This window comes from Toxorhynchites rutilus, chromosome 3, assembly GCF_029784135.1.
Source record: "Toxorhynchites rutilus septentrionalis strain SRP chromosome 3, ASM2978413v1, whole genome shotgun sequence".
NCBI classification, from domain to species: domain Eukaryota; kingdom Metazoa; phylum Arthropoda; class Insecta; order Diptera; family Culicidae; genus Toxorhynchites; species Toxorhynchites rutilus.
The window spans coordinates 254,541,813-254,568,589 of record NC_073746.1 but is presented as its reverse complement, the minus strand read 5'-3'; the positions used below and the strand labels follow the sequence as shown (position 1 = coordinate 254,568,589).

The window sequence follows — 26,777 nt, the reverse complement described above, 5'->3', positions numbered from 1 at the left end:
GGCAGGGTATTTGATTGAAACCCCCCCAACCATTCATCCCTCAGCACGGGTCGCGTCACACCTTGGATTAGGGGTTTATCCATTACTTTCTTTCCATAATAACCATGGATAACAGCTATTACAACCATCCTCCTTTTAGGGGCTTTGGACCCACTGCTCTGGTTCTCAATAGTTTCAGGTTCCTATACGGACATGCTATTATCAAGATAATTTCAGGTTCTTATAAGGACATGCCATTATCGAGATCCGTCATTCGCAGGCGGAGTTAAAACGTGTCATGCAATTTTAAGACATTCAGCATAAAAAAATTAAAACCCCGATTTCCGGTGATTGTACGGTTTAAAAAAAAAAGATTATAGTAGGTTGTGTTCAAGATACGACCGCATTGTTGACGTAGAACTACGCTGTTATTTTATATAAGTCGCTTGTTTATACCTTCGGATACTATTCTATAATAGGGTAAATGATCTTGGTTTGTCCAGTCGAAAATATGATCATGGTTTGCCCACTTTTTTGAATGCTCTAATTCAGCGCTTCTGTGTCAAATAAGGCCTTCGAATGTTTCGAAACATATAAATGAAATTGCCTTTTACATGATTTATAGTAGTTTGATAGTATATTTTTACGAAATCACATGTTTTAAAGGATTATAAAATACACCTTCTATTTGTGTCAATGCGCCCCTCATTCGAGCTAACTTTTAATCGATCACCAGATGATGGAGGAGGAAGTTTTGTTACTGGCAAGCGAAACCTAGTCACATACAAAATTCCAGAACGACATTTACTTTCTTGTTGACCAAAGTTTTGCAACTGGCACGTGAACCCAAATAACTTATAACATTCCAGTAAGAAATTCAAGATGCTTGGTATTCCCCAAATAATTTTTTGGAGCTCAACCATAATGCCTGCTTCGCCATAACGTCAATTTAATGCATTGATGCATTCTTAAAGGCACCAACGAAGCCCTTATGATGACGGAAAACAAACAATGTTAACTGCTTGGAAAAAGACTGAGTTATGCCACTGTTTCAACCCTTATCGAATTCTTCAATTCACCGGATTCAATAGTGCTGACAATTCCTGTACGTCCCCGTAATTTGAATCTGTTCTCATTCCAACTGTCCCCTCCAATGCGTTACGTGATACGGGAAACGATACGAGACTTAGGATAAACGAATAACACCAAATACGTAGCAGATGAAGAACACTTTATTCGCGGAGTACAACCATTTAATTTATACCAAACTACATTTATTTCTACAATTGAGCCTTTGAGAATGATGATACCGAGTTAACTATGGCGAATTAAGAGAGTCATTCTTTTTCTACTACATTTTCTACTACTAAGATGGAAAGCGTTACTCTTTCTGGCTGCGTTCTTGTTTCTAAGCTCCGTATCTACTATCAACTGTAACAGCCACACAGCTTTTACTCTGCTGTAACATCCATCGATGCAAATTCGCTGATGAGTTTGTCAAGAACGACCGCCTTCACCACCAGCGGGGGGAGCTTGATTTTGGTTGCTGCCTGGGTAACGGCGTTTACATTTTCGACCGACGCGCCGAAATCGCCTACTTCGCTGTTGTTCGATGCGGTGTCACACTCGCGAAGGCTCGGTTCAGTGCGAGCGCTTTTCACTGTACCAACATCGTGTGCATCATTAGATGACGCTTGCCTCGAAATTTTGTTGCCCCTGGCAATGCGTTCGAGCAGGGCTCGAGCCGGCCTTCCTCTTCTTCTTGCTCATCACACGAAGCCAATTTATGACGCGGAAAGAAAAACACACGATTCGAATAACGCGAAAAATGAACAGGGGAATCAAACGACGATATCCAAGTTGGATTACCACTGGTGGAGTCCAATCTTAGATCGAAGCGCAGCGAAAGCAAAGTGAACTGGATAGCTCTACAGTCCGATGCCGAATGAAAGTTTGCCTCAGCGAGATCCACTGTTTATACTCTAGGCAAGTATTCCCCTTCATTCTTCTTCTATTCCTTCGTTCACGAAGACTTTAAATCCTACAATTTCCCCTCCGTTGGTCGACGATAAGTTGCTCGTTATTGACAGCTCTGTTCGTGAAAGCACACAAATGAACAGAACAAATGTATGGGAAAATGGAAACGCTTAAAGTTTTCATGAATTTTAACCATTTACAAACCAGGGATTCTAATGTATAGCATATTGAACAAATCTTACGGAATTTCCGATTCGTTTAGTATGTAAATCGCCAAAATCCGTTCGCGGCGAAAAAAATTATTAACGTTAACTTTATTTCATAAAAACGTGACCTGTTTTCTGATTTGCGCCTTTAATGAAAGACGTAATTTTACGTCAAAAAATGACAAAATGGCGGTCGTTTGAAGAAAAAAAAAAGCTTTTTTAAAATAGTAAAATTTAAAAATAATATTTTTTATTTGTTCATGCGATATTCACATCAAATTTGGAATAATTCGGTTCAGTAGAACCTGAGATATTGTGTTCTTCAGAAATTTGAAGAAAAAAAATCGTCTTTTTTCAAATTTCTAGACTATACTAGACTTTTTTCCCAAATTTGATCCTGATTGGACGCTTTTTTCGCGCTCACGCTTTTCGGATAACTCGTATTGAATGAAATATTTTGCAAATAAATAGATCATACAATTACCAAGTGATACCGTAATGATGAAACAATGTCGTCTGTAAATGATATATATCAGCGATTTCCCCTTTTATCGATGAAAAACTTTATAATTAGCGCTTCGCTCTGTAATTATTTTGCGCTTAAGTCGAACGGAGTATTTCTCATTGCCCATCAAGAAATAAGGTTTCATCTTTCTTACTTTTTATGCGGATAATTAGCAATGGATAATGTTCTCTGTGTCTAGATTATCAGTTTTTAGCGCGACACTCGACACATTATCAAAATGACATTACAAAGTCTGCCGTGACCTGGCGAGAAGCAGTAATATCGCGAAACCATGTGATAGCAACGTTTGATTCGATTCCATCACTTGTTTATAAAATAGTTACTCATTCTCACCTCATTATCAGGGTCTCAGTTCTTTATCATTTCAAGGAACCTGTTGTGATCGGCTTGCAGCTTAATAGACTATACCAGGGACTCATTACTCCTAGCGTTTGTTCGGTTAATAACTCAATTGCGGCTGTTCAGCGTTCCAGTTCCCTACATCGAAAATTTTGCTTCGAAATCACGTACCTCAACATGGACTAACATTTCAATAAATAACACGGCTCGGTCACTCCTTGTCCAGAGGGCTATTTTATGGCCGCGCAACCATCTAACCAAGCACTTTTACAAGCATTTTTCCGCCAGCACTCGATTACCATAAACGTGGAATCGTTTCCAATCCGGACGTCCGAGTTAAACGAAAGGAAAAGTGATTAATGCGTTCCAGTATTATAATTCATAATGGTGTTTTATTGTTTGTGTTTTCATTACTGAAGCCGTCAGGGAAAGCAGTTTTGCTTCGGCCAGAATGAGGTGTTTCCAAGAGAATTAAATAAGGAAATGTGCTGGCTGGTTCTGTAAAACGTAGTAATAAGGTTTGCTTTAGTAACTCCGTGAATTCTTAGTATGAGTAGAAAAATAGAGCAGTCAAGCAAACGCTTCTGGGTTTCTTTGAAAAAAAAATAATAATTAAAAACAACAACTGTTGATATAAGGAATGATCTGAATTGACGAAATGAATTGATTTGTCCGGAAACGGCTCACGATGTGGTTATAGTGAACAATTTCTATACTCGAGTACTGAGACCTAAGTATAAATATTAAAAGAAGCCCAATAGCCCAAAGCACAAACCAAAATACGCACATGGTTTATGTACAATTGCTCTAAAGTTATTTATAATCCACCACATTCTTCCACAATCATAACCGATTCCGAACCATTTGGTGGCGAAAAAAACAACCCAGTGTTACATACTCTGATGAAATGGAACAGATTGCATCCGAGTACCTTCGGTCACCATAGTTTTCGTTATCTACCCGGATGCCATCGGAGAACCGCCAAATTTGGAACTACGACGGTGACTACGGCACACCCATGACGCAGAACCACTGCTTGGTGTTTCACCTATGCGCCACCATCGAGATTAACCACAACGGAATTGCGATAAATGACCCCAAGCGGTCCGACATTTCGATATCTGCGTGCCGGGAGACGAAAAGCTCCCACCAGAAACCGTGACCAACATTTTCCATTTAGAGAATTTTCATTGGAAACCAATCTCCGCCGACACAACAAAACATCGAACCGAATCGTTTCGGTTTTGGTAAAAAGTTATCGTTTGGTTTGACCGGAAACCACAGCGAGCTGCTGACAAACAGCATATGCAGTGGACACATGCCGCTGTGATTTGTTTGGCGTGTGCTAATTGACCGTACACTCACTCGGACTGTCGATTGTGTACATTTATGCAATCTGAATGGTATTTTGTAGAATGCAAGCACTAACTTTTCCATTGTTGTGCTTTCATTCGGAAGAAGAGAGTAATGAGAATGGGGATTGATGACTCATAATAAATGAAAATAATTAGTAAAAAACTGTTTAAAATTAATATTTTACTGTAATCGGATAATTGAAAAAATAAATATTAAAATGATGAAAATAACATACACCCGAAGTTTCTAAATCACTTCAAATTTAATAAAAATAAAAATTTATGTTTATAAGTGCAAATTGTAACTCAACCTGTTGGCGACGATAACCGCGAAGATGGCTGTAGAACTGCCACCGGGGCAAGAATTGCCTACCGGGTGCATAATAAGCGGCGATGACATGACAGGAACGAAAACAAAGAATCAATAACATAAGGCAGATACAAAAAAAAATGAAATCGAACAGAAGGATTGTGTGAATTATGTATTAAAATTAAAAGTAAAATTGAAATAATATTGTTGAACGTGTTAAAAATGATGTCGGACAGAACAATGTAAGTTACAATAATGTATTAGGTGAATTAAATGCTGATTATTGAAATAATTACAGCTTACAGCATACACTTACAAAAACTGTGTTTGCTTTGGGATCGTCCGGATTTATTTCTTGATTTCGCGCGTCAACACCTAGGTAGTGCGGACTGAGTTTTGATTCAGTCCGCACTACCTAGGTGTTGACGCGCGAAATCAAGAAATAAATCTGGACGATCCCAAAGCAAACACAGTTTTTGTAAGTGTATGCTTTAAGCTGTAATTATTTCAATAATCAGCATTTAATTCACCTAATACATTATTGTAACTTACATTGTTCTGTCAGAAAAGATCCAATTGAAATGTCAAAAAAGAACCAATGTTCAGGAGTGTTATTTTTCTTATGATAATCAACACTATAAAAAAGGTATTGTTATCAAAGGCAAAAATAATTAAACTACATTTTTCCTACATTTTTCCGCCAATTGTTTAATTGACCATTGCATCTCTGAAAGAGCATCTAATATTCCAAGATATCAGAACCTGACAGAATATCAACAACCTACGAATAACACTTAGTTCACTCCACGATTTTAATGTGGGAGCAAAATTCGACATTGGCGTATTACGTACAAAAGTGAAATGTTTTGGGGACGTTTTTTTTTCTAACGTTGCTAAAAACAGCTTTGCTAGTGAATCTAACCGAATGAAATCCGCGTAATTATGATCCGTTAGTGCTGGTGACGAATATAACGGTAAAGCAATCTGCGCTTCGTATTGATGATGGACGTAATCTTCTGAGTCAACTTCCGGCCTAATTGGGGAGAAAGCATGACGGTTTATCACGAGGTTTCTTTTTCGGTTGAAATGTAACGATGAATTTCTATCGAAATAAATCCTGAAAATAAGTATGAAAGAATTGCTACACTTTTTGTTTTGAATAATTTAAACATCGTACTTACTCCTCGGAGACGGGAACCGTTATTTGGAACTAGTTTGACGTCTCCGCAAAAATCGACCCAACGGGTCTGTAAAAATGTTTCCGAGGGTATACCATAAAAGCTCACGCGAAAATTTTCACTCCTATTCGGGCAGCCTTTCACTGAACAACGCATTTTTAATGTCCACTTTCCCTGATATAATATTTTTCCGGACGAAATAAAAACAAACAAAGTAACAGTCACGTAAATGCTTACTCCTGCGATTTGAAAACATTCGATGAAAAGTGGAACGAAGAGTTGCCAGATGATTTTTAATAAAGGTCAGTAAAAATATGTGAAAGTCCGTTAAAAATGTGGAAATGTCTGTAAAAGTGTGCAGATCTGTATAAATGTCTTTTAATGTTAATTTTCACATTCATTAATGCTTTGTACCTCGCGATGCACGTAAAATTGTCTTTTGTATATTATTGTATATTTTGTATATATAAAGGGTGTGTCACATCAAATTGCATCACGGAAAAAACGCTGTAGAAATTCGCCCAGTAGACCGATCCTTTTGAAAATTTTAGACAGTAAAATAAAAACTATTAAACAACTTTTGGCTTTTTCCATTTTTCATACTTTGAGCCCAAGCCCGTATGCTCGTACCTTCCCCTTTACCCCGTCCATAAGGTTCTGTACAACGTCAGGTTGTAGTTTTTTTTTAACAGAAATCCATTTTCTCTTGAAGTCCGCCTTCGATTTGACTACTTTTGGGTTCTTCCGGAGGGCCTGCTACATAATCGCCCAATATTTCTCTATTGGGCGAAGCTCCGGCGCGTTGGGCGGGTTCATTTCCTTTGGCACGAAGGTGACCCCGCTGGCTTCATACCACTCCAACACGTCCTTTGAATAGTGGCACGAAGCGAGATCCGGCCAGAAGATGGTCGGGCTGCTTCAATAGTGGTAGTAAGCGCTTCTGTAGGCACTCCTTAAGGTAAACCTGCCCGTTTTACAGTGCCGGTCATCACGAAGGGGGCGCACCGCTTTCCGCAAGAGCAGATCGCTTGCCACACCATGTACTTTTTGTCAAACTTGGATAGTTTCTGCTTGCGAATCTCCTCCGGAACGCTGAATTTGTCATCTGCGGAGAAGAACAACAGGCCCGGCAGCTGACGAAAGTTCGCTTTGACGTAGGTTTCGTCGTCCATTACCAGGCAATGCGGCTTCGTCAGCATTTCGGTGTACAGCTTCCGGGCTCGCGTCTTCCCCACCATGTTTTGCCTTTCGTCGCGGTTAGGAGCCTTCTGAACCTCGTATGTACGCAGGCCCTCCCGCTTCTTGGTCCGCTGGACGAATGAACTTGACAAATTCAGCTTATTGGCGACATCCCGGACCGAACTTCTCGGATCACGTCTAAACTGCTTAACTACGCGTTTGTGATCTTTTTCACTGACGGAGCATCCATTTTTGCCGTTCTTCACCTTCCGGTCGATGGCTAGGTTCTCGAAGTATCGTTTTAGTACTCTGCTGACCGTGGATTGGACGATTCCCAGCATCTTACCGATGTCCCGATGTGACAACTTCGGATTCTCGAAATGAGTGCACAGGATTAATTCACGACGCTCTTTTTCGTTCGACGACATTTTTCCAAATTTACGAAAAATTGACAGTGAAGCATGGCCAACGTGATCTATACACTCTTATCTGATTTTAAAGCGAAAGCTGAAGATAAAATTCCTAAAAATTTAATTTCTACAGCGTTTTTCCCGTGATGCAATTTGATGTGACACACCCTTTACAGCAATTCCATGCCAAACCGATATAGTGGTTCTCAGATTTCGATGATGGTAGTTTTGTTCTTTATTGCAAAACATTAGACCAGTATTTTTTTATTTTTTTTTTAAGGTGACCATTTCTTTTTTAGGGTGGGCTTTTTCCCAAAACTGATTTTTTTCAAAAAATCATAACTTTAGAATCACTGAACCGATTTAGATTATCGAAATATCTAATTAAAGCCAATGAGCTTTTAATAAAAAAAATAGAACTTGCACAAAAAATTATCGATTGGTTCAAAAATTACTTTTGCACAGAAGTGAAGTGAAAAAATATTCGCGAGACAATAACTTTATTGTATGTATGTTTGTTGTATTACATGTTATGTATGTTTTATGTTTATATTTATTATTATGTTTATATATATCATATTTATTATTATGTTTATATTTATTATATATATATATATATATATATATATATATATATATATATATATATATATATATATATATATATATATATATATATATATATATATATATATATATATATATATATATATATATCGAACGAAGATTCAATTAGCGCATATATCGAATGGACTAACAATGCTTATCATGATGCAATTTTCGGTCATATGGAAATTCAATTTTTCGAATTTTCCGACATTCCTTCAGAGTTTTCCGGAGAATTTCCGTTTTTGCTCTCCACTATATTGATCTATAGGAAGAGATGACTAAAATCGGACCATTCCTTCTTCGAGTTTTCCACTTACGAATAGATTTGGCCTACCATTTTTATTTATATAGATCAGGGAATCTTAAACTATTTTGGGCAGAGACCCCTTTTACATGTTGAAGTAATACCATCAACCCCTATAGCCACTCGACGCAATCTTCTCATCAAGAAATAGACGTAAAATTCAATAAATATCAGGTGTAATTAATAATTATTAAAACAAATTACAAAAACAATACTCTCTACTATTATATTAGTCATTCTCATAGCAAGTTGGTTCACGTAACACAACTTATGCAGTATCTTGAAAGTTTCAAATATGAACTTGTGTTAATTAATAGAGATCGATCTATAGATATCATTGACCCCAAGGGGTCGATATCGACCACTTTGAGAACCCCTCATATAGACAGATATAGGCTAATAGTGCGATATTGGAGGGATGCTCAAGGACTGGGATGAAACGGTCTCCGTTATCGCTTGGATGTAGTCAATCTCAATACACCCATACCTCGCTTCACGGCCTGGATCGGTTCCACGAAATTTGGCCGCAAAGCGAAAAGCCGTATAAGGAATCAATTATTCTAATACAAATTCATGCAAATTCAATCAGATCAGTTCCAAATTTGTTAAATTTGTAACATGGTTTATCATTCAAAATGCATTTTATCTTTTTAGTTTTATTTAATTTGAATTAAAAATTAAATTCATTAAATTTATTTCATTCAAATCAAAAATGCATACGTAACATAAACATAAAACATACATAACATATAATACAACAAACATACATACAATAAAGCTATTGTGTCGCGAATATTTTTTCACTTTTGTGCAAAAGGAATTTTTGAACCAATCCTCAAAAGTTTTTTTTGCCGTTATAACGAGACAATTTAGGACGTCAATCGAAAACGTGCCATAATTGAAGAGGGCCGTTATAGCGAAATGCCGTATAAAGAGCAGCCGTATAGCGAGGCATGGGTGTATTACTCCAAGATGGTCAGTTAGGGCTTTGAGAATCAACTCATTGTCGTTTGTCGATACCCCTCTAGGAGAGTCATTTTTAAGGGAACTAGTGAGGCACATGTTGCCATCCGCACGTTTGATAAAAAATGATTCGCCTGGCGCCCGCAGCGCATATTCGGTTTATTTGTATTGTTGCCGGCCGTTCATTATCGGGAAATTACAATCTGTTAAGTTTTACCAATCTCATCGATAGTTTTCATATTTAGGTTCTCGACTCTGTTCCCTCACTGTCATGAAATTTCGAAGTATAGTATTGTATGTATAGTAAATGAATGCAATTTTTCATTCATCGGGGAGAAACGTATCGGCTCTTTCGTCTGCAATGATGTCAGGGCAGAAGTACTTATGCAATCACAAAAAACGTTGACGTGTACAAGTTATTGTTACCGAACAAAACATCAACAGAATGCAAAAGATACTGAAGTACTATCATCGGCCACCGAGCGGATACTATGCTCACGACATCCCTACGGTGCGAACTATTTTGCGCACGTAACCACTGTGGGGACACCTGCAGTCAGGCGCTAGTTTGCGCATGTACCCACTGTGGTTACGCCGGACAACAAAGTGTTAATGAATGATTAAAAAATAGGTCTAACGTCATGTGTATTGATATAAACTAAATATAAAAAATTTTCAAAAAACCTATGAAATATTGTTATATACAAAAAGTCTACAACAACATTAAAAAACATTTTACAGATATGTCTGTAAATTTGCAAACATATCTGTAAATCTGGCATCTCTGGTGGTTTGAGAATTTTTTGCAAGAAATCGCTTGAAAAAATGCATGAATTTGCTTGAAAATGAAGTGGATTGAGTCCGCACCACTTAGGTCAACACAACCCATAAATCATCAGTAACAGTTGTAGAACAATTTAACAACGATCAGTTGTTGCGTGTTACATCCACCAAAAATTATAAAATCACTTCGCTACGAAATCAACCGGACCGGGCAGAGAAAATACTAAGCTTATTTAGAGGCGAATGAAAGTCTCTCAAAATCAAAGAATGAAATACTAAGCTTGTTGCATAACCACTAGACATAAACAAAGTCATTCGTTGAGCATTGTGTCCGTCATAGCAAGCGCAAAGAAAAAAAAACTAATTTATTACACAAACCTTTATTTTCAGAATTCTCCCGTATTATTTTAGTAAGGAGAAAAAGAAATCAATTTTTTTCATGTAAACTTCAAGACTTCATTTAGCCGATTTAGGTCAAATACGCATCGCTTTATTTGTTGCCATTTTGAATAAAAGATATTTCTAAACTCCACTGGGGGCGAATTAATTACCAACAACATTATTGGTCATGCATATAACATGGATGTAATTGATTGGAGCCAGGTCCAAGCTGTTAAGTGAATGCATAAGGACCTCCCAAGTTAACTCCCGGTATCCAACCTTATTCGAGTGGTACTAAATGATTCATTTGTACAATCTTGTGCTTATGGGCAATTGAACCACTGTCTGCATGACAGACGCACTCGACGATTTCCGTTATTTTATCGACAATTAGCAGACCAAAGCGTGGTGCATTTTTCATATTCAAACGCAACGGATTGTACGAAACCATAATCTGGCTTAGTTAGCTATTACACTATCAGGAACCCATGAACTCTATTAATTTTTTTTAGCTCCCAGGCTCGCGTTTTTGACATTGTCGATGTAAAATTCTGAAACATGGCTGTTTTCGAGTAGCCCACGTCAGCTGTTTGATCGTACCAAATCCAAATCAAGAGCAGACACATCCATTGTATAAGAACAATATGAGACAGCTGATGAGGACCTGAGAGAGAGGAGCCAGCTGAATGACAGATAGATTGTTTTCTTCTTATTCTTCTTACGCATCATCATCAAGAAAATTCCAATCTGACAATTTCAATCAAACAAGTTGTTGTCATTCATTTGTGAGAAAAGTGTTCAAACTTGACGTGAACCTTTGTTTGTGAGTACTTTTGTGCGTTTTTATCCCCGATTTGATTTTTGACGTAGGACTGCGTCTAACAGGAATATATGGGGGGTATAAAAAGGATCATGTAGGAAATAATAAAAGATGTACCAGGTCAGCCCACATCATGGCTTCCATCTGCCCATTCCAACATTTTTTTTACTTGATAATTCCGATATAGTTGTTCTAAAGAATTATTTCGATGATTACTAAAACAATATCCGAAATAAGAAGCAAACTGTTTTTTATGATTTGTTTGTCGGTGGAGATCTTTTGTGAATTAATGGGTGTTTTGGGCTCATTTGTGACTTTTTCCGATCTTTCATTCAGTTTTCGCGAATTCTTTCATTCTTTCATTCATTCTTTCACTGGTTCCAGTTTGATTTATTGCTGCAAGCTCAGTGAATCGATTTTTGCAATGTGGGCGATGATTGTATATTCTCCGATGCAATTTGAATATGCAACATATGTGGAATATAAAAAATAAGTGCTAATCTTCCAATTAAAAGAGTTAACATTGATTTCTCTCAGGTGCATTTTGAGGGAATTTTGTTTGTGTCCGATGGAAATAATAATAGGTTGACTAAAAAGGATGCTGTGTCTGCAATTTTAACAGGCAGTGATCACGATTCGGATGAAGATGAGAATTATCCTACCAGTCTCTCGTCATCTTTGCCATGATATTCCTGCTCATCACTGATGGACCATTCATATGCAAATTTAAAATTTGACATGCAGGTCGCTAATCAAGGCAATAGTATCACTGAAGATCCAATCGAATTGACCGATAGTGAAGGTGAACCAATTGGTCTTGTCCACAAAACTAAAAGGGTCAAGATTCTTTCTCCCCTTTATGTGTGATTTATTCTGTATACCATTTCCCATAGACAACATAACTGTCGCTTCCAAACAGTCTACATAAATGTAGCGGTCACTCTGCTCTCCCTCACAACACCCACTTCCCTTTTGTGACATTGATGAGTGAACATTGTTTGTGTGAGTGTCGAGTCGGAATGAATTGTCTTTCTCAAGATTCATTGTACCCCTAATAAGTGCTCGAAAGATGTAATCTTACGTTGATCGAAAAAATTACAAAAATTATGAATTTGACCGCAGTATTTGATAAACTCTTTCTGAAAAAAACTGGATTTGATTTGCTGAAAACACTATCTTGTTTTCTCTCGTGTTGTGCGTTATGTGTGGCTAGGGTAGTTTTTTTCGAAGCTGCTATTGATTTCTATGACTTCGGCGTTATCGGCTTGCATGCAGCGATTTTTGAAGATTTGTTTGACTTTTGCTTTCGGGCAGCCACACCAGCAGTATCAGCAGCTTTCTTCTTGCTGGTCGCCTTCTTCACAGTAGCAAGTTTGGTTTTTTTTTGCATCAGTAACTGTTCCAAAATGATCTAACCGCTGTACAATTATAATTGAGTGGATTTCCGAGCTGGCACCTTATATACCTTATATACAGATTTTTGTGATTTCAATAGCTTGCTTTCAAAGCAATTTTTTAGCTATTGAAACAAGTTATTGGATCAATAAGTAACACTCATATAACGCGTAGACATTTTATGCTTCGAATGAAGCGCTTATCATTACATTTATTTCAACCGGCGAAGAGGTTTTATTGCTCAAAATCTTGTTTCCCCAATGTAACACTCTTGTGTTCGAAGCTTTGAACTTACACCCCAGTATAGAAATGAAAGATGTAGTCCGACGTCAAAATTATTTTCACATAAAATGTCTTGCAAAAAAATGTCATGTTGAAATTTTCTACATATTTCAATACTTCCCCTTGGTTCACTGTGACTGGTTCGCGCTGACATAAGGGTGATCACTACAAAAGCGAGCTGGCTCCTCTCTCTCAGATGAGGACTAACTGTAATGGGTCTGTCATCTCCACACGTGTGCAAAACGAGGAAGGAAACAAAACAACGGACTTGCCTTTGGCTCCTTTCGGGTTTTCGCAGCCGGGTGCTATGATTTGTGCTGAGATTGTTAGGAAAATTCTAGGCAGATCTGTCAGTGGGGAACCCGATTCAAAGCAAGACAAAGGGAAAATGTCAGTGGGGAATTCGATATGTTGGCCTCTGACAGTTCTATGGGGGTTCTATTTGGACGTCACCTACGTGGGTTTTCGTTCACCGCTGTGAGGTTAATCTCACGTTCACCACCACGACTACGATCACAGCGGTGGGATCAATCAGCATTCTGCCGAAGATCGATCGACAGAAAACATCGCATGTGATGGAGTCCAATCAGGTGTATGGCACGATTATCGCTATCTCACTCTACTTAACGTCATCGCATATCTCACTATTTCTCTGCTGTGAAAGTTCATCATCGACATCACGATATGTCAGATGGTGGTAAATTGGTAATTCGCGATGGTGTCGACGTCTGGTGGCGATTTCAAATTAGGGCCACAATTTGTGTCCCAAACTCGTTAGTGTAATCTCTATCAGATTAGAAGACACGAAGCCGGCTTTTAAATTTTAAAATTTGAATGAAAATTTTCACATCATGTTATTTAATTACTTGAAACACGTATTTCTGACTTTCATTCAACCATATGGCTCACAATTCCAACATTGTCACTGGATTTTTGACGTAGGATTACGTCTTTCGGGAACATATTGGGGTACAAATTGAAAAACGAAAATCGATCGCATCGTGAAAAATGTCCAATTTCAAACGCTTATTACTTATTCATTTCATGATGGATTGATGAGATTTTTGCATCAAACGATTACGGCACTCCATAACATTTTTTCACATTGAATAAAATAGTATATATCATATAATTAACTATCGAACAATTGAAAAAATTCAACCCCTCTCCAAACAGAGATACCCAGTCCTGATTGGTCGAAATTGACGTCATTTATTTTTCGCGCCCGATTCGTTCTCTCACCGGCAAGCTGCATGGCAATCGAGTAGGAGGCGCCTACTTCACACATACCAAATGATATAAAACGAGCGCGCATTCGTGGATCTCATTCATTCTTACAACGGACAACAACAAGTGGAGAGCAGCAGCAGTGGAAGCGGCTAATATATAGGCGAGCATAGAAGTTGAGCGGTCAAAATGCGAGCTGTGTCTCAAATCGAGCTTCTATGGCAGCATAAGCAGCGGCAAACAGTAGCAACGGTTGTTGGAACCGGTCTACTACTAGTGGCAGCAGCAAGCATCACGAGCGGATCGTTTCAGGCACGCTCTCTCCGTCAAAAGTGCGAGAACGTTTATTGGCATCGTGAAAGTGCAGCATCGAATCCGAGCGGCCAACAATTGAGCTGTGTCTCACTTAAGTGGCAGTAGCAGCAGCAGCGGCGGTAAACATCGAGGCCAAACCACAACAATTGAGCTGTGTCTGGCATCGGTCCGCTACTGTTGGCAATAACAAACATCATGAGTAGAGAGTTTCAGGCATGCTCTCTTTCTCTACTGCTGCTGCTGCTGCTGTTACTCAGTCAGATTTCTCATTCTTGTTGGACGCTCAGATCGATAAACGTCTGTGTTTCTAGTGTGCATTTCTGGTACTCCTGTTCACATCAACCAATACAATTGGATGCGGTAATGGAGGTAAAGGAGACAAAGGACCCGGTTAAGGAAGAGTGTATCGCAAGGTTCCACATGACAACATCCAGTGTATCAAACCCGCTATCCGTTGTTTAGCTCACCGTGATGGTGTCAACGAAACCCTTGCAAACCGACGCACAGAAGCCGAAGATGCCAAAGCCAAGGAAAGCAGCAGCGACTCCGAAAAAACTACCGCTGCCAAAAAGTTAACAACTACTACATCCGACTGAAACCTCACATTAACACGCAGCAGATTTCGTACAACCCATTTAACCATTCCAGTCCTTTTCAGGACTTTCGATATTGCTTTGAAACGAAAGAGTTTAATTTATTGTTTTCCACTTATCATAAAAATGATATAAAACTATGATCAAAAATACTTTTATTTTTACATTTTCTTTGATCATGTGCAACTAACAGGAAACTTATCACGTCAGAAACATACTTTCCATCAACCAACCTGACTGGATGCGGCAAGGGAGGCGAATGACATATGTATGCATATATATAGTGGAACGGCTCCGGTCATACACAGCACGTTTCAGACAAATGCCTCAAGGAATTTTCTAAAATAATATTTTGTCGATGCCTTTGCGCGAACTGCACGGGCGACACGGGTAGCACCATAATAGCAAATCAAATGTCGAAGTTCGTGATATGGGCGCGTTCATCGCTATTCGATTCGGCGTCCGTTTAACTATCAATAACTACGCTTGGCAACATCGACATCTGGCAATTTTCATATAAAATTTTTCCCCGCATGTGAAAAGTGGTTTTTCATGTACATAAAAGCGCAGCGTAGCATGTCAACTGATTCCCATTTAGAAAATAAATGATCGTTAGAAAATAAATGAGAAACCCGTCCAATTCCAAACGCTTATTGCTCATTCATGTCGGCACTCCATAATAATTTTTCACATTGAATAAAATAATATATATCATGTAACTAACTATCGAACAATTAAAAAATCTCAACCCCTATCCAAACAGAGATAACTAGTCCTGATTGGTCGAAATTGACGTCATTTCTTTTTCGCGCCCGATTCGTTCGTTCACCGGCAAGCTGCATGACAATCGAGTAGTAGGTGCCTACTTCACACATACCAAATGAAATAAAAGGATGGAGCATTCGTGGATTTGATTCATTTTTACAACGGACGTGGAACGGACAACAGTGGAGAGCAGGAGCAGTGGACGCGGCTAATATATAGACGAGCATCGAAGCTGTGTGGTCAATAGGCTAGCTGTGCCTCACATCGAACTTCTATGGCAGTATAAGCAGCGGCAAACTACTACTACTCTACTACTAGCATTTCGGGCACGCTCTCTCCATCAGAAGTGCGAGCACACGCTTCTTGGAATCGTGAAAGTGCAGCAGCGAACTTCAAGACGAGCATCGAATCTGAGCAGCCAACAATTGAGCTGTGTCTCATATCGAACTTAAGTGGCAGTAGCAGCAGCAGCGGCGGTAAACAAGGCCTAACATCAACAATCGAGCTGTGTCTCGCATCGGTCCAGTACTAATGGCAACAGCAAACATCATGAGCAGAAAGTTTCAGGCATGCTCTCTCTTTCTGCTGCTGCTGCTACTCAGTCAGATTTCTCATTTTGTTCGAGGCTCAGATCGATGAACATCTATGTTTTAGTGTTTCAAGTGTGATCACATCAGATCAACATCAACCAACATGACTTCATGCGGCAAGGAAGACAAAGGAGGATCGAAGCATATCGCAAGGTTCTACATAACAATATCCAGTGTATCAAACTCGCTATCCGCCGTTTAGCTCGACGTGGTGGTGTCAACGAAAACCACCAAAATAAAAACAGAAATAAGCAGCAGCGGCTCCGAATAAAGCTACCACTGCCAAAAAAAACAACAGAAGTGAATTGTTGTTTTTGTTGCTCCATAAAGTTTTACGCGAGTAAATATGTCGGAATATATGTTCACGCAATATGAGCGCCAATCACGTAAACGTGCATCGGAGCTGAAACAACTTTCTATCACTGATACCGAAAGCTCGATTGTAACACTGGTGAAGTGAACAAAAAATACCAAATAACCAAACCAAACGGCCCACCTGTAAACAATGATGTTTTTAGTTTCAATAGAATATTAATTTGATATGGACAAGCTAATTTTCATTCATAATTTTAATTTTGAAAATGTTCATTCCGACTGAAAATCAGCTATTCGTTAACGCTCCCCTAAACTACCCACAATCCAATCGACGAAAAAAACATCGACCTAACATATACCGTAACGCTCTTTGTTGGTCGAAAATAAGGAACAATTTATGAAACGAAACGGCATCACTGGTGATTGATTTTTTTTTCTCCGCTAAACTGTCATCTCACACCAAAACAACTAGATCATACAACTAGTGAGTACGGAATCTATTTTTGCTTTTCATTTAATAATGATTTTATTCTGTTTCAGTTATGAATCGATCGGTGAGTGAGGAAACATGATTCCCCCCATCACAATTCCGCAGCTGGTGCCAGCACCGAGAAAGGGAAATGGTGCTAAAGTCCAGTCGAATGTGAACCATAATCGATACCTGAGAGGATAAAACTCGGGAGATGTTTTTTCGAAAGTACGGCGGATAATGATCCGATCAAGTAAGTATGCTTCTGATTACAAACTGCCTAATTTAAAGAAGTATTTGCTCCGATTTTAATCGCACTGTTTCCATTCGGTAGATATCGTAAAATTCACAGGACGCAACAAACCGCTGAAGTGCCCATCAATTAGTTGTCATAAGCCCGGAGAGCAGCAACAGCAGCGGCAGGACCTGGCCGTCGATGATATCTCGAAAACTTTACCCATCGGAGGTCCCGCGCCTTACGCAAATCGAGAATCCTCAGCCACACATATGTATCAAGGAGAAAACTATCAACGGCAAGGAGACATTCATCAACATTCTCTGCTGATCTCGAGTGACCTGTATGGTGGTTATAATGATTTGAAAATTTAAGAAATATATATATTTTTGTATTATATGTTTGTAATAAAATGTTATTTAGTCATGTGTTTTCGTTTTTATATATAATTTTATTCCAATAACAAACCAATACAAACAAGCAGCAAGCAGTGCTGGAAGCAGCGCTGCAAGCAGGTCGACGCCTTGCACATGTTGGCGAAAAAGTGGCGTCAAGTTGTTCGATGAATGCATATGAAAGGTCGATAACTCGATTGCAAGGTGGCAGCATTTGAGGTCGATTGTTGACATTTCATCGACCCGATCTTGGCAGGCAAAACGGAATGTGGGTAGTAAACGAAGCACAATGCCGCCAACGCGGATCGCTGTTTTGAAGAAAAAAATGGGTGGGTTATATCTATGATATAACCGCAAGGTTGACGTGGGACTACCTTAGCTTAGCAATCATTTGTTTGTATTGATTGACTTTTTGATTGAATGAAACAATTTCCGAATTTAATATATTCGGTTGTGAGTACATCCCATTCTCAGTGATTCGCACGGCATGTATGTCGGATTCCAAAATTGAGAGCGAATTGAACTATCGATCAATAAACAATCGTCGTATGGCCGCAGGCCAAAACTAGCCAGTACTGAATAAACAGGCGGCCGATAGTTTGCCGACAAAACAGTTTGAATGCGGTTTGCCGATACTGAATCGGTAAAGTGTGTGCATATGCATGTCGCTTTGTGCTGATTAAGTCGGCCAGTCAAACTATCGGCCAACAAAAGCCTGCAGTCTGCGGGGGCTTTTAGGGAAACACATTTTAACCGGAACAAAAAAACCCCGACTTGCATGAATTTTCAATGCCAATTTCCCCACGCTCCATGAATTTGAAGTCTGTGTTAAGGAAATATATTCCAGCCAGAACAAAAATACTCCTGACTTGCATGAATTTGTAATGCCAGTTTCCTCACGCTCCATTGATTTCAAGTCTACGTTAAGGAAACACATTAGAATCGCAACAAAAATGCCCACGACTTACATGTATTCGCAATTAGAGATGTCGGTTAATCGTTCGATTAATTCAAATAATCGAATATCTGCAATTATAATCGAGTAATTTGGTATCGAATAATGAGAAATCAAAATAGGAAGGTTGTGTCCGAGACACGACCGCATGGTTGACGTAGGATTTCGTTAGGCTATATGTTGATTTTGGATATGCTTAAAGAATTACATCGTTAAACTCTTTGATAATGATTAGGTGACCCTGAAAAAGATGTCGAATGAGACATGATGAAACACGCCCTCTGTAACCCTAGACGAGATGCCTCCTGTGTTATGTAAGGATGAAAAATAAAGAAAAAAACTCAACAATGCAATATAAGATAATATTCAATACCGAACACAATTATCAATTTTTGTCATCAGTAAAAACATGTTACTTTAATACAGTAGAATCTCGATTATCCGCTAGCGGATCCGCGAAAGCGAGTTCATTTGTAATTCTATAAAACTTCCCGGAATTTTCCAGCGAGCGGTAGGGTCTTGTTCTTTTGTTTTAGTCATGTCTTTTACATTATCTTATCACTGGTGTGAACGACCTTACAGATGGATAGTTCAATGATTTCTGTATCGATGCTTAAATATCTTTTTTGTGTCTGCACCTAATTTTTAGCCCTTCATTGCGTTATCTGCGATTTTCGCAATTCGCGGTGAGCTAGCCCGACTATTCCGCGGATTATCGGGGTTCTACTGTATAGAGACTGTATAGAGAAAACATATTTGAAAAGGAAAAGATAATTTTCTTTTATAATTTTTTCTTTCTGAGTGTTTGTTCAACCTTTTATTCAACCTAATCCGAATTTTTGTTTGACTAACAACCCCTAATACTATATGGAGAGCATATGGGAAATCACTTTTTCGAATATTTCTTCACTTTTCCAATTTTTCTCACCGTATGAACATTCCTTGGGTGAAAATGAACACAACAAAACAGACAGCTTTAACCGAACGACCCGTTCTGGAGTGGGAACACACCGAAAATTGAAATGAATCGTTTCTAATTTTTAACATTTTTAATACAACTGCTACCATATACAATTTTCCACTTACACTTGTGCTAAATTTTTCACAACACACTATCGGTCTTGGATATGAAATTTGACGAAGCAACCAATATTAAAGTTCCAAATTTAAATTTTATTTGCTAGAATTAATCATGTAACTCATCTTACTTGCAATATAAAAATGCTTGCGACTTGCATATATTTGCAATGCCTATTTCTCCCGGGCACCATGGTTCTGATGTCTCTGTTAGGGAACACATTTTGGTGGGAACGAAAGCTCCCCATACTTTAATGTATTTGCATTGTCGATTTCCCCCGAGCACATTGGTTTTAATGCCATTGTTAGGGAACACATTTCGGTAGGAGCAAAAGCTCCCCCTGCTTTCATGTGATTGCAATGCCTATTTCCCCCAGGCAGCTTGGTTTTGATATCTCTGTTGAGGAACCGCCGCATGTGTCGTCAATTTTGATCAATCATAAGTGGGTATTTCCGTTAGAACAGGGGTTGAGATTTTTCAATTGTTTGATGTTAGTTTCATGACATATATTATTTTATTCAACGTAAAAAATTGTCATGGAGTGCCGAAATCGATTGACGCAAAAATTTCATCAATCCATCATAAAATGACTGAGCAATAAGCGTTTGAAATTGGACAATTTTCACGATGTGCTCGATTTTCGATTTTCAATTTGTACCCCAATATGTTCCCGAAAGACGTAATCCTACGTCAAAAGAAACCATTTTCGAGGTTAATACATTTTTAGGTCAAGAGTTAGGCTATGGATTTTTTTATCAATCATGAAATGGTAAATTTATCAATATGCTGAAACATCATTTCATTCAAAAACCATGATTCTACTCCATGTTTATTTTACAATTATATTTAATGTAACTTTTAAAATTATAATATCATATTCTTTTTTACTATGCAATGTCTGTTCATTATTATTACAAGAAAAAAATATTCGATCGATTAATCGAATACTGAAAGACAATTATTCGAATGAATCGAATATTTCAAAATGATCCGACGATTAATCGATAATCGAATAAACGAAAAATTTAGACATCTATCTTCGCAATGCCAATTTCCCCACGCTCTATGGATTTAAAGTCCGTGTTAGGGAAACATATTTCAGTCAGAACAAAAATACCCCCGACTTTCATGTATTGGCAATGCCGATTTCTCCAACGCTGCTTGGTTTTGAAGTCTGTGTTAGGGAACACATTTCGATGAGAACAAAAGTCCCCATACTTTCATGTATTTGCCATGCCGATTTCCCCAATGCTGCTTGATTTTGATGGCTGTGTTGGGGAAACCGTCAATCGGGCCAATCAAAGCAAGGTAGTTAGGGCGTTTATATAACGCTTAACGTTTTACAGTAATTCAATTGTTTATCTAATGAAAAATAACATTTTATTAATTGCGATAGATGCCTAGAAATATTCCCTATCAGTTGATGCAAACATCTTTCCGGTCAAGTAAGGAATGTTCGAGTTATAAGCATTCGGAATCTTTCATTTTTTCCTGCATGTTCTGTGTTTAGGTTTTCATTTTACCCCCCATATACTCCGGTTAGACGTAGTCCCACGTCAATACTTTTGATGTTTGAGATGTTGGCACCAAAAGCATGGGGGGTGCCATACAGCTGAGTCCAATACTAGCATCGACAGAGCGCAGCAAATTTGGATGCTTCGGAGCGACGGTAGTCTGGATTGGTCCACCACGGGAAGACAATCAATTTACTTGGAATAGTGCGTCGAAGATCGTGTTTGTTATCGTCTGGATTATAATGTTGTAATGTTATGAAATTGGATCATGGAAATATACATATGTAGTGCTATTGTTTAAAAGGGATTATGTGTAGTTTAATACAGAACACGGTGTTTCAATAGAGAAAGAATTATTCGTCATAATTTGTTATTCCATTGATTATCGTCGGGACTTTGTTTCGTGCAGTGAATTTGTAATTGAGAAAAGGATTTCCCTTCGATGTTGGGGGCCTATGAGTGAGCTATCGACTTTGAATTTTATACGACCAGGCTCCCCAACAATGGCAATGGATTCTCTTTGCTGGTGATGGATGACGCTGAGATAAAAACTGAGTCATGCCATCAGAATTAGTCTGAGGACTGTGATTCTTACGGAATCTTTTATCTTCCTAACGCACCTAGCGTAACCCCATCGCACTTATACCCGAGATATGTAGCATTCCATATGTATTTAAAATGATGTATTTCCCCCCTCCTAATATTTTGTTCAAAATAACAAAGACAGCAAACAGCAGTCATACATGTTTAGGAGTTACGTTGAAAAACATTTGAAGACATGTGGGTTAATACAAAACGTAGCGATAATGTTTTTCAACGTAACTGCTAAACATATAGCTTTGCCATAATGATGTATTTGAAGAAGTTATTGAAAATTATAAGCAAATCCATAAAATTACATGAACATGGCGGTATAATACGACAAACATATTAAATGAGCCTATTTACTATTAAAAAGACAATAGATTAGAAATATTGTTTTTGAATATCTCGAAAATGACTGCATTTAAAAGGAGACTGATAAAGAACTTTTTTATTTTAAATCACATCAGAATTCATAATCTGTGATCAAACATGATTGTTAACATACAAAAATCCGAAGTTTCAAAAATTCATAAGAATTCGATGTTCCACAAAGTTCGTCAAAAATAGTTTTACCAACTTGAACTCATTTTTCAAAATTTTCTACATGACTTCTATTTTATATGGAAAAAATTAAATAAAAATAAAAAATATATATTTTAGATATTGCAAATTAAAGTTTTTTTTTAAATAAAAAGAGTACTAATTTTGAAATGAAAACGCAGTGTATATCCGTATTCCAAAATTCTGGCTACTCTTTCATAAGCGCACTAGCACAACAAATTTCCGTGTGCTGCTGGAGCCTCTTTGTAGTAGCACACTTTGATGCAGAGGTCTTCCTCTTCTTCGAGGTTGTGTTTTGAATGTGTTTCGCAATATCTTCCATTCGTTCCATTCTTGTATCGAGCAGTGTGTATGTGTGTGAAACCAGCATAAGGCATGAATGATGTCCGCTCATTGTTTTATGCTTGCTAATTCACTTTAAACTTCTTCAGTTCATTCGCCTCTAGCCCTAAGAAGGACCCTTGTGGAAAGAAACTCTACTCCATACTCTTCCTTCACCTGTTTTAAGAAAGACAATCCATTCCCGCTCGACGCTCACCGGCAACGATGTTGCTTCGATGACTACCAAACGAGAAGTGATGTGGTTTCAATTCAATTCAATTCTTTGTTTTTAAGAGGCTTTGAACTGCAAATCATTTGCCTCTAGTGGTTTCAAATCGTGGATGGCTTATTTATACCACTTAAGTTGAAAACGGGCTGAAACGAATTTATTAGTTGCTCGTTATAGATGGTACGGTAGGGTTAGCACACAAATCGGCAGAACAAATACATGGGAAAAAAGAATTCTTCAGTTTTCATTAATTTAAACCATTTAGGAAATAGAGAATCGTAATGTATAGAATATCAAACAAATCTTAGAGAATTTCCGATTCGATTGGTATGCAACTCATCAGAATTCGTTTGTTGTGAAAATAGTTTTAAACGTTAACTTTATTTCATAAAAACGTTACCTGTTTTCTGACGTAGGAAAGACGGAGCTCGACGTCAAAAAATTACATATATCCGGAATCTTTCAGAATGTGGTAGAGGGTCTTATTTGATGAAAAATATCCTTCTACACATATGTTCGAATTTGAACAACGACAAGGTTATTGAACTTATTTTTTGTTTCGAGCTCTGTTGGCTTGAACTAGATCTACTCCAAAAAGTACGCTACGTAGGAAAATTTTGTTGCTTCCGTTTGAAAGATGAAAAAAATTGGTACAGTTGTTAATGATCCAAATTAGTGGATTTAAATAATAAGATTATAGAGAAGTATCACTAACTTTTGAGCATTGATGATGTAATGAATCAGTGTGTTTACTTGAACATCCTGGAAGGAAATATGAAGCAAAGCGCCAAAAAATTAGATTGAATCGAGGATTCAAGTTTTATCAAGACAATGACCCAAGAACAAAGCACTTGGAGTTCACACATAATTACTTCACAATTGCTCAAAAATTATTGTTACTACTCCACAATCTCCCGACATCAATCCTAGTAAAAAACTATAAGGTAGGAAAGTTAGAAACCATCAAATTTCTAAAAATAACGATTTTAAATACCACTTGATGCATGGATAGATGAATATTCCTTCCGAATACACAAAAAAAGGAGATAACGGCTTAAGGAAGCTAAAAATGGTTGCCATGCACTAAGGTTACCATACTCAACATCAGATTCTGAAATTGATCAACGCTTTCGCTCCGAGTTTGAAATTTCAACCACCAATCAATATGGTGTATACTGACTTGATTCTTGAATCGAGTCCGACCTGTATAACGCATATCAAGCCGGATGAGAAGTAGGTATTTTACAGCGGTAAGGGCTTTGTTCTTCGGTGGAAAACTGAAAATGAAAATTTGTTAGACATATTTGTTCTAAAATTTCTAAAATATTTGTTTTCGCCGTCAATAATTCAGTAGTCCTACGTTAACAATGCCTTATACTTTTCATAAACCCGTGTTTTCGACATAGTTGTGTCACCAAATGTATTCTGCAATGTTTTCAACGTTTCGGCACAAGAAATTTCGTTTGCAACACAAAATTTCAAACAATACCTTTGACCAATAGTGTTGGTACTGGCAGCTCTGCTGGTAACTATCCTGTGACGATTGGAGCGGTCTGACATGTAGGTTGTTAAGGTGACAATCCAATCGGGAAAACTTGAAAAAAGCAGTGCATTATGGGCACCTTACACGATCAAAATTATTGACAATATGAGTCTTCAAAATCGTGACAGCCAGGCTTTTCGTTTCGATCTAACCTCAATCAATATGTTGCCACCTTACACGATCAATATCGCCATCAACCCGGACAACTAAAATATCCACGATGACCAGTGGCGACATTCGAGTTTGGGATCCAAAGTATTTACCATCAGATTAGAAGGCTCAAAGGCAATTTTAAATTGGTATAATTTGAATGAAAATTTCTACTTGGCATTATTTAATTACTTGAAGCACGTAGTCATAACCCAAACTTAATTTATTTCCTCTAAATTTATCGATATTCCTACTAAAACTTATTATTATAAAATAAAATTAATTTCAGACACAATTTTCGTAGAGTATTTTCTCACCACTTGCATAATAAAAGTGATTTACATTCGCATAGGATACTCATTCGGTTCTGAAAAGTTAATTTTAATTCATAATTTACACTTTAAAATTCATTTTTCCTACTCAAAAACACATCATAATACTCACTTCACAAATACAGGCTGTTCCTTTCAATTTCAGAGATGCCAGTTTTTTTAGTTTGCGAAAATATATGCAATATTGTCTGCAAGCAAATGATTTTATTTTATGAATAAGATTATATGAGGGGCTCAGAAGCAAAGGGGTGTAAGTGATATGTTCGAGTTTCTCTTCATCGACTCTGGTCAATTTGGTTATAACTTAACTGCAAACACATTCCGAGCAGATGAGTTATTCACGAAAGAAAAAGTTGATGAAAATAAAATCAATCAAGTCACTCACACCCCTTTCCTTTTGAGCCCCTCATATATAATTTACAGATCATATTCACCCTATACCTTAAATTAACGCCAGTTTTTTCCTGCTAGTGATTTTCCTACATCTTCCCATTCCCCAAATTTCATAACGGAATGTGAAGAAACAAACAACTTAGACTAAAATGGTTGCCCCGCTTGCTAGCGCTAAAAATAACCGCTAATTCAGAACATTAAAAAACTCGTAAAACGCTGTTAAGTTTTATCCACTCTCTCAACATCACATTGTCATTTTACTTTGAGGTTCTGATTTCTATTGCGAAAAGTACCGTATTTTGCTATTAAAAATAACATAAAATAACATTATGTTTCCTAGAATTTCTTAAGTTTATAAAATTCAATTGCATTCGTATTAAAATACTAACAAAAACGGAATGTCTGCAAATTTACAGGCACGCTTTCAAATCTGGTAAATCTGGCAACTCAGTGTGGAAGTCCGAGAGATAAAACGTCAACATCATTCATTTATATGAAATGTCACGATATTGATGCTCGAAAATCAGAAAATCCGGATTTTTGCGTCGTCGGCTGTGTTCAGCTGTCATTATGCTCTCAATTGTCATCATATTGACCGTGTAAGGTCCGCTTTAGAGATGGACAAAACAGTTCATTTCGACGAACGGTTCACTCACTGACCGTTCATCTAAGTGAACCAGTTCTTTTGAATCGTTCTTTCGCTCTTTCATTCACCGATGTTAAAAACAACATAGAATGATAGCTGGAACCTAACATCAATGGACATCTATTCATTGATATCGTTGGATTGGATAGGAGATTTTTTGATTCGTATGGGATTTATATTTTTTTAATTTAGTGGGGAAAGATAAGGTGCTTCTTCTTTAAATTCGCAAACCGTATGTGAAAATATGTTTATCGACCGACAATAGTATGTATAATAATTAGATGCGCACAAAATATGTACAATTTTTCATATTTACTGTTAGGACAAAACACAGGTTCCTTGTAAGATCATGTTTCATAATGGTACATTTAGAGAAAAAATCCAGCAGCGATTTTTTTTTCAATTCAGTCAATCATACAAACAATAACGTACACGAAAACGGCCAAAAAAGGGATTGAAAGCAATGATTTTTTTTCTCAACTTGCCCTCACTAAAAGAGCTTCCCCAGATTTTTTTCTGATAATCAGGAAATATATGAATGCTACATGGAATTGAAATAATGCATTGTTA

General features: G+C 37.7%; 1 protein-coding gene and 1 long non-coding RNA gene across 3 annotated transcripts in view; both read left to right on the top strand.

Moving 5' to 3' along the window:
* The window catches only part of LOC129776379 (limbic system-associated membrane protein-like), a 373,734-nt gene that overhangs the window by 244,731 nt on the left and 102,226 nt on the right, over window positions 1-26,777 (top strand). The gene's annotated exons all lie outside the window — the stretch shown is intronic.
* On the top strand, window positions 17,035-17,836 carry LOC129776381 (uncharacterized). Its single transcript, XR_008743099.1, has 3 exons — window positions 17,035-17,285; window positions 17,342-17,523; window positions 17,605-17,836. It is a non-coding gene; the product is annotated as an uncharacterized LOC129776381 (long non-coding RNA).